At 40.9% G+C, this 8,570-nt stretch overlaps 1 pseudogene; it reads right to left on the bottom strand.

The window, feature by feature from the left end:
- Window positions 341-6,374, bottom strand: LOC104783768 (annotated as a pseudogene).

The raw sequence follows: 8,570 nt of genomic DNA, 5'->3' as shown, positions 1-8,570 counted from the left end.
GATGAGATTCATACGAGAACATACACATAGCTTCTATTCAGTATATTTTATATACGTACAAAGTAAAAAAAAAAAAAAAAAAACAAACAAAGGTTCTCCAATAACATGGAGAACTGTAAAATCTATAGTTTCAGTCTATTATTTTTGGAACAAACTCAGAATTCCGAAAGCAAAAGCAGTAATTACAAGTAAAAAAATCACCGAAAGATTCAACTTAAGAAAACCTAAAACCCTAATTTGAACCTTCATCTCCAAGTAATCTAATAAATCTTGAGATTATTCGTAGCATTTGTTACAACACCTAATAGAAAGAAAAAACCTAACAATCTAAAGGTAAAAATCATATATAGGTTGGAATCTTCATCTCCAAGCAATCTAATCTTGAGATTCTTTTACGTTTCTGAACTTGGCGAATCGAAAAACCAAGAGGAGAAGACTTAGAGGAGAAACTGGTAGCAATAAAATCCCCCTTACGAATCCGAACAGGTTCATGAGGTAAAAGGCGAGAGTCAAGAAACCATATATCACAGCTAACTCTTTGTCAATCCTTATCGCTGGATCGCCAAGCATAAGTGCGTCATTTAGAATATGTGAGTTTAAGGAAAGGGTTGACTTTTCTCTCTTGTTGACTTTTCTCTCTCGACCACGCGATCCTGTTCTTTCTCCAACCACCTTCGCCAATCTCGGTGTCGGTCCTCGTCGCCCCTCATGGGCAAAAACAAAACTAAGAAAAAGCCCCATCGCAATGCCCCACTGGGTCCGCAACCTCTTTCTCCTCCCCTCGCACCCATACCCCGCCTGAATCTCCAAAATCAGTTGGGGAGGTGTCTATATGTTCTCCTTCTAATGCGTTGCCTGCATCTCCAGAGATGTCAGCTAACACAATTCGCCCCGACACGAATCATGTCCCCCCTGCAGTGACAGAAAATGTGTCGCCCAAAAACCCTAGATCCCCAATTGAAAAATCGGGAGCTACACCAGCCAGTGAGATGGCAGTTGTACCTCAATCCGAAACCTCCGGAGCAAATGTGGAGAAGGTTGAAACCTCTACTCTACCATTAGCTAATCCCACAAGCCGTATGCTTTTTGAAGAGCACCCTTGGAAAGATCTCATAAAGGATAAATCCAGTCCTCTTCAGAAAAAAGGTACACCTTTCACACTTGACTCCGGCGAGGAGTGTGTGACCATTCCTAACTCGGTTATTGAGAAGAACAAGAAAGCCTGGGATAGCTTTATCCTAGGGCAATTCTATGAAGAACCACCTTCCAGGGGAGCGGTTCATGCCATCGTAAATGGTATATGGAGTAGACAGCGACGAGATATCAGTGTTTCCAAAATGGAAGGGCATTCTTTTCTCTTCAAGGTCCCCTGCCCAAAAGCGAGAAGGAGAATCCTAAGCCAGTTTCTGTGGCAAGTTGATGGTCAGACAATGTTTGTTGCGAAGTGGTCTCCTGATGTCACTCCAAAGAAACCGGAGCTATCTCTCGTACCAGTGTAGCTTGATTTTCATGGTGTCCCGCTGGAATTTTTTAACCGAGAGGGCCTTGAACACATTGCAGGATTGGTGGGACATCCAGTGTGTCTCCATCCGCATACAGAGAAACTCATAAATATTGAAGTGGCAAAAGTGTATACGGTCATAGACCCTCATAAACCACTCCCGCAAGCCGTAAATGCAAGGTTTGAGTCTGGTCAAATTTAGCGAATCAGAGTATCTAGTCCATGGCTTCCATCTGTATGTTCCCATTGCAAAAGGGTAGGTCACACGGTATCTCGCTGTACTTCTGCGCCTCCTCTTTGCAACCACTGCGGGTCGGTGAAACATTCTGGAGATTCCTGTCCCAGAGCCAAGAAAGACAAGAGGCAAGGCAAAGCTCCTATTCAAAGCCAGTTGCCGATTGTTGAGAATTGCCTCGCAGAGTCATCTCCAACAAAGCACATTCCTCCTCACCCCTCGAAGACACTTAGTATCTCTAACAGGCCTGTAAGAGAAGCACTTGTACAGGGTGAAGCAAGTAACAAAGGGAACAATGAGGTGCTCTGGAAATCAACCCAAGGCTCCTCCAAAGCCTATGATTTGAACGTTGGTGATGGTAAGTTATGCGTGGACCTCATTACAAATCTTTTTTCACACCGACCTTTGGATAGGAACCTAGAGGACTCTCAAGATATCTCCTCTGAGCCTGATAGTATCTCCGGTGACGAAGATAATCCTGAAGCAGAGTCCGACAGATTCATCAGAGTCATCTCAAAGAAGCTGTTGAAAAAGAAGAATTCAAAGGAAAGGGCTAGAGGCCCTTTATCCCTCTAATCCCATATCCTTCCTATGGATATTTTTTGTCGTAATGTAAGAGGTCTTAATGACTGTGTAAAGCGGAGATCTTTTCGGCGTTGGATAAGGCTACATAAGCCTCTTTTTGGTGGGATTCTTGAAACCCATGTCAGTCCTGACAAAGCACAGCGTATATTATCTTCTGTGGTTGCAGGATGGACCTATGCGGATAATTATGAGTTTTCATATCTTGGGAAGATCTGGGTAGTTTGGCACCCTTCGGTGAAGGTGCAAATTTTGTCTAAATCCCTTCAGATGATAGTATGTCTGGTAAAGCTCCCTTTTGTCTCAACGGAGCTGGTAGTATCGGTTGTATATGCCTCATCCACTTGTAGCGAAGAAAGGAAACTACTGTGGAAAGAGAGAGAGGACTTTTCTGCCTCATCGGTTACTCTGAGCAAGCCATGGATGGTGATTGGAGATTTCAACCAAATTCTTTATCAACATGAGCATTCTATCACAACCGGTGGTACGTCTACAAGAGGAATGCGTGATCTAACTCACTGTCTAGTATCCTCAAATCTGTCAAATCTCCCTTACTGTGGTAATACGTTCACCTGGAGCAACAAACATGACATAGGCCACATTGCAAAGAAACCGGATCGTATTATTGTCAATGATGATTGGCTCCAGACTTTCCCAATCTCTTTTGGAGTATTTGGTGAACCTGGTTTCTCAGACCACAGTCCATGCTGCGTGTTCTTGGAATCTGAAAAACCAAAGCAGAAGACTTCGTTCAAGTTTTTAACCCTCCTGAACAAAAACCCAGAGTTTTCGCCTTTAATCAAATTATGGTGGAATGATCTCGCCTTTGACTGCTCCAAGATGTTGAAGCTCTCTAAAAAACTCAAGGACTTAAAGGGTGTTATTAAAGCCTTCGCCAAGGATAACTACTCTGAGATAGAGAAGCGTGTGCGGGAGGCCTATGAAGAACGGCTCTCCTGTCAAAGAACTCTTTTGAGTGCTCCCTCTCTGCAGGCGAGTGAAAGGGAAAAGGCAGCCCTCAAGCATTGGTCTATGTTAGCTCAAGCTGAGGAATCCTACCTCCGACAAAAAGCAAGAATTTGTTGGCTCGAGGAAGGAGATAAAAACACAAACTTCTTCTACAGAACCATCCGTACTCGTTAGGTACAAAACCAGATACTATATCTGTTTGATGGTAATGATCAGTTTGTGGACTCAAAGCAGGGGATTCAGAAGGATGCGGTGGAGCATTTTAAAGACTTTATAGGATCTCCCTCTTCAGCAAGGCCTCCCTCGGTTGAAGACCTGGCATGTATCATAACTCAAAGATGCTCCGCTTCTGCACTTCAAGTTTTATCCACCCCCTTCACCCCGGAGGAAATCAAGCTAGCGGTCTTTTCTCTCCCAAAAAACAAAGCACCAGGTCCCGACGGATACTGTGTGGAGTTCTTCATTGTACAATGGAAGACTGTGGGATCAGACTTAACGGCTGCAGTCCTAGAGTTCTATAATTCAGGCAAGATACTGAAACAATGGAACTCTACGTTGTTGACGCTCATTCCAAAGACGCCCAATGTTTCAAAAATGGCTGAGCTCCGTCCCATTGCATGCTGCAACACAATCTATAAGGTTGTTTCAAAGCTTCTGACAAACAGACTTAAAGGTGTTTTGCCCGATCTTATTGCAAATACGCAATCAGCTTTCATCCCAGGTCGTCTTCTAGTGGAGAATGTACTACTGGCAACAGAACTAATTCAGGGCTACAACCACAAAAACGTTTCACCAAGGGGCATGTTGAAGGTGGATTTAAAGAAGGCATTTGATTCGGTACATTGGGATTTCATTATAAATGTCTTAAGGGTCATGGAGTTTCCTCCTCATTTCATCAAGCTGATCAAGGAATGCATCACAACACCAAGTTTCTCTGTCTCAATAAATGGTGAATCATGTGGTTACTTCAAGGGAGCTAAAGGTTTAAGACAGGGAGACTCTATCTCGCCTTATCTATTCACTTTGGCCATGGAGGTTCTCTCTCAAATGCTAAATCAGAGTTACAACAGCGGGTACATTGGTCACCACCCAGCAGCAGAGAACCCTCAGGTATCGCATTTAGCTTTTGCTGATGATATTATGATCTTCTTTGATGGGCAAATCGATTCTCTTGACAAAATTGCCAAGGTCCTTGACGAGTTCTCTGAGATGTCGGGTCTTCACATCAACAAAGACAATACTGAATTGTTCACCGCGGGAGTGAACCAACTTGAAAATGATAGGATTGCCTCTTTCGGTTTCAAGATAGGTTCATTACCCATTCGTTACCTGGGCCTCCCTCTCATGCATAGAAAGCTCCGGATTGCAGAATACAGACATCTACTAGACAAGTTAACAGCCAGATTCTCTAACTGGTCTGCTCGAGCTCTGTCTTACGCAGGAAGAAAAGAGTTAATCTCGTCTGTAACTTATGGTTCCTTCAACTTCTGGGCTTCTGCTTTTATTCTACCAAAGGGATGTTTGCGGAATATTGAGCAACTTTGTGCCAGGTTTTTGTGGTCAGGAGATATAACAAAGCCAACACACGCAAAAGTGGCTTGGAAAACTTTATGTCTACCCAAAGAAGAAGGGGGGTTGGGCTTTAGACGTTTATCCACCTGGAACAAGACTCTTTGTTTGAAGCTTATTTGGCGAATCTTCTCAGCGGATGACTCCTTATGGGCAAAATGGATAAGAAATAACAAAGTAAAAGATGAAATTTTCTGGTCAATTGATGAGAAGAAACACCTCTCTTGGACATGGAAGGCTCTGTTGCACCTCCGACCTCTTGCCAATCTCTTCATCAAGTGTGATGTGGGTAATGGTGAACTGGTAAGCTTATGGTTTGATAAGTGGACCCCCTTGGGTCAACTCATTCAGTTTCTAGGTCCCTCGGGTCCCGCCCGTACAGGAATTCCTCTACAGAGTAGTGTGGCTCGAGCTTGTTCTCCAAATGGGTGGCTCCTGCGCCCAGCAAGATCACCACAAGTCGAACAACTTCACATCCTTCTCACCACTATTCAACCACCATCCCAATCCTCGGATCAAGACATTTTCCTTTGGAGTACAAATGGTGAAGACTCAAACACTTTCAGCACAAAGAAAACATGGGAAGCCGTAAGGGAAAGACAAGACCCGCAAACTTGGACAAAGCATGTATGGTACAAGGGTGCTGTTCCAAGACATGCGTTCATGATGTGGCTCACACTCTTAAATCGACTTTCCACTCGATCTAGACTTTCAACTTGAGGAATGCAAATTGACCCTGCTTGCTGCAACTGCGGACTCTACCCTGAAACTTGAGATCATCTATTTCTGCACTGTGATTTTAGTGAAGAGATTTGGCTGCAGACTACAAGACGTCTAGGATACAATCCTTTCGTTTTCCATACCTGGGATGCGTTCATCTCTTGGTTGGATGCTTCTGACGCTACATCTACGCCAACTCTCCGCAGGTTAGTATCACAAGCAGTGATATACACCATCTGGATAGAGAGAAACAATCGGCTTCACAATACCACCACAACTCCACCGCGTATACTCTTTAAGGCGCTGGACAGACAGATCAGAGACGCAATTATGGGCAAGAGTCACAAGAAAAACTTCAAAACACTCTTGCGTGATTGGCTGACCTTCGCTTAATTATGGCTTTGGTCAATGTTTTCTCCAAGATAGAACTTGTTTTTTAATTTTTTTTGGGCAATCTCTATCTTCATGTATTCAAAGATATTGTACTCTGTACAATTTATTTTCTTTAATGAAAATTCACAGTTTTGCAAAAAAAAGAAAAAAAAGTGTGTCATTTATAATCCAGCGAGAACTTCCAGTTTTATACATACCTGCCATCACCAAAGCTGAAAGCCCCATCGCCGCACGAAAATTTACTTTCGATAACTCGAAGTTTATGAAGTCGATGAACTCAGATACTCTCCATGTCATCCTCAGAAAAACCAGCGTTGCGATAACGAGAACGTTGAATATGATCGAGAATTTGTTGAAAGCTGCGTCCGAAGCTATCCATCTGCGAGTCAATCCCACTTGCTTCATCTCGTACGTTGTTCAACAGATGCGAAATCTTGAACAAGATATTGATTTTGGAGATGAACAAATTTGTTTCTGTTGACAAAACCCTTATCCAAAAAAATTACCGAGTTTTGTGGTTTTTATCTTGCTTTTTGGTGTCGGTTTAAGGGCATGCAACGTTAGGGCTTTTCTAAGCCCATTTGTTTTTAACATCTGTATGACCTGATTTGACCCGGATCAACCGGTTAAATCTATCGTTCCATGAATTTTTGAAACAAACTCTGAATTGGAAACGCAAACCCAAACTTAGTGGCAAACTCATAGCAAGAATTAGAACTCCAAAACTAAAATAACTCATCCACCAAATGATTATATATCCTAACTGAAAGATAAAAAATAAAACACAAGTATCCAGACTTAAACCTTCATATCCAAGCAAAATAATTTTGAGAATACTCAATAGCAATAATTACAACACCTGAAAACTAAAAATCACCACTAAACAATTCAAACCCTAAAAAAAAAAACTAAAACCCAATCTTTGTAGCTTCATCTCCAAGCAATCTAATCTTGAGATTCCTTTACGTTTCTTCTTAACTTGAGGAATTGTTGAACCAAGAAGAGAAACGGAGGAGAAACAGGTAAACATAAAAATCCCCAGAAGAATCCCAACTGGCTCATGAGAAAACAGGCCAAAGCCAAGAAACTATATAACATAGCTATCTCTTTGTCAGTTCTTTTGATATCAACGGTCTTATCGCCCGACAAAGCAGCGTCAAACGATGCATATTTGTAGCAAAAAGGTCTACACAGAAAAGCAAATATGATCTTAGCGAAAAGCCCCATCGTCTCACGGAAAGTTACTTCAGATAACTCAAAGTTGTAGAAACCGATCATCTCAAGTTTTCCCGTTCGACCAAGTACCATATACCGCAGTGAAATCAGCGTTGCAACAAGGATAAAGTCGTATTTGATCACGAATTTTATGAAATCTTTGTCCGACGGAATCAATCTGTGACTAAATCCTACTTGCTTCATCGTTTCTTGACAGAGAAGAAAGATGAGTTAAAACCAAATCAGGAAAAGAAAACGCCGAGGTTTATATTATATATAAAGAGATCATTAAGAGATCGTAGCCCTTGATAAGTTTTAATCGGCGGTTTATTAAAAGGAAGCTTCACTTATCGGTTTTGGTGTCGGTTTAAGCGCAATACATATTGGCTTTTCTACTGTAGGGCTTGAATTAGACCCGGTCCATAACTTTTCTTTTTTCAATTTGTCAAACTATTCTCGTCAAAAAGTCACTACAGAAGAGAGTCTAAAAACCAAAGAACGGTTATAATAGCGAGGTCAAAACTTACAAAAACAAACTAAAAGCAAAGGACAAACTCAAGGCATATCCTGTAAAATTTAGGACCCAAAACACCACAACTTTTCGTTATGGATTTTATAGATAAATTTAAAAATTGAGATCAAATTTTAAAATTTTAGAAACATGAGGCCTAGTTTTGCAATAACAAGTAGATAAATTTAAAAATTGAGACCAAATCTTAAATTTCATAAAATTATGGCCTATTTTTGCATTTAACAAATTTTTTTGGGGCCAAATTTTGTCATAAAAAATCTCAAAATTTTTTGAGACCAAATACCAATGTTTCTTAGAAATGTGTAAAGGGCCGGTCGTGAACAAATTCTGAAAGAAATTAAGAGAAATACCAAATTTTTCACTAAACTCCGTCTCAGGATTCCAAAGAGAGCTATAAGTGCAATTTAGTCAATCCGTAACTTTTGCGCGGATTAACCAATCTAATCAACCCTTAACTTCTGTGCGGATTAACCATCAAGATTAATCGATGGAGCATGTTTTATGAAGCAAACATAAGAAACAATGCCTAAATCGGCAAAGGCTAAAGATTTTTTCAGAAAAACCTAAGAAGCCCAACAAGGTGAAGCCCAATCCCAGAGTTTGAAAGGAAAGAGGGGATGTGGTGAAGTCGAATATAATGTAGACCCAATCATGTATCTTTTGTGATTTTCATTTGTATGCTAGTGTTAAATTCAGAGTCTAGTTTGGTAAATATTAGTGACATTTATAGTAAACTAGGTAGAATTGTAGTAGGAAAAACAAAAACAAAACAAATTTTTTTTCAATAAATTAAAAAGATTCTTTTGAAAAAAATGTAAGGTAGGCATTTATACATCCAAAATAGAATATATTTA

This window comes from Camelina sativa, chromosome 4 (assembly GCF_000633955.1).
Source record: "Camelina sativa cultivar DH55 chromosome 4, Cs, whole genome shotgun sequence".
NCBI classification, from domain to species: Eukaryota; Viridiplantae; Streptophyta; class Magnoliopsida; order Brassicales; family Brassicaceae; genus Camelina; species Camelina sativa.
This window is presented reverse-complemented; position numbering and strand designations above follow the sequence as displayed.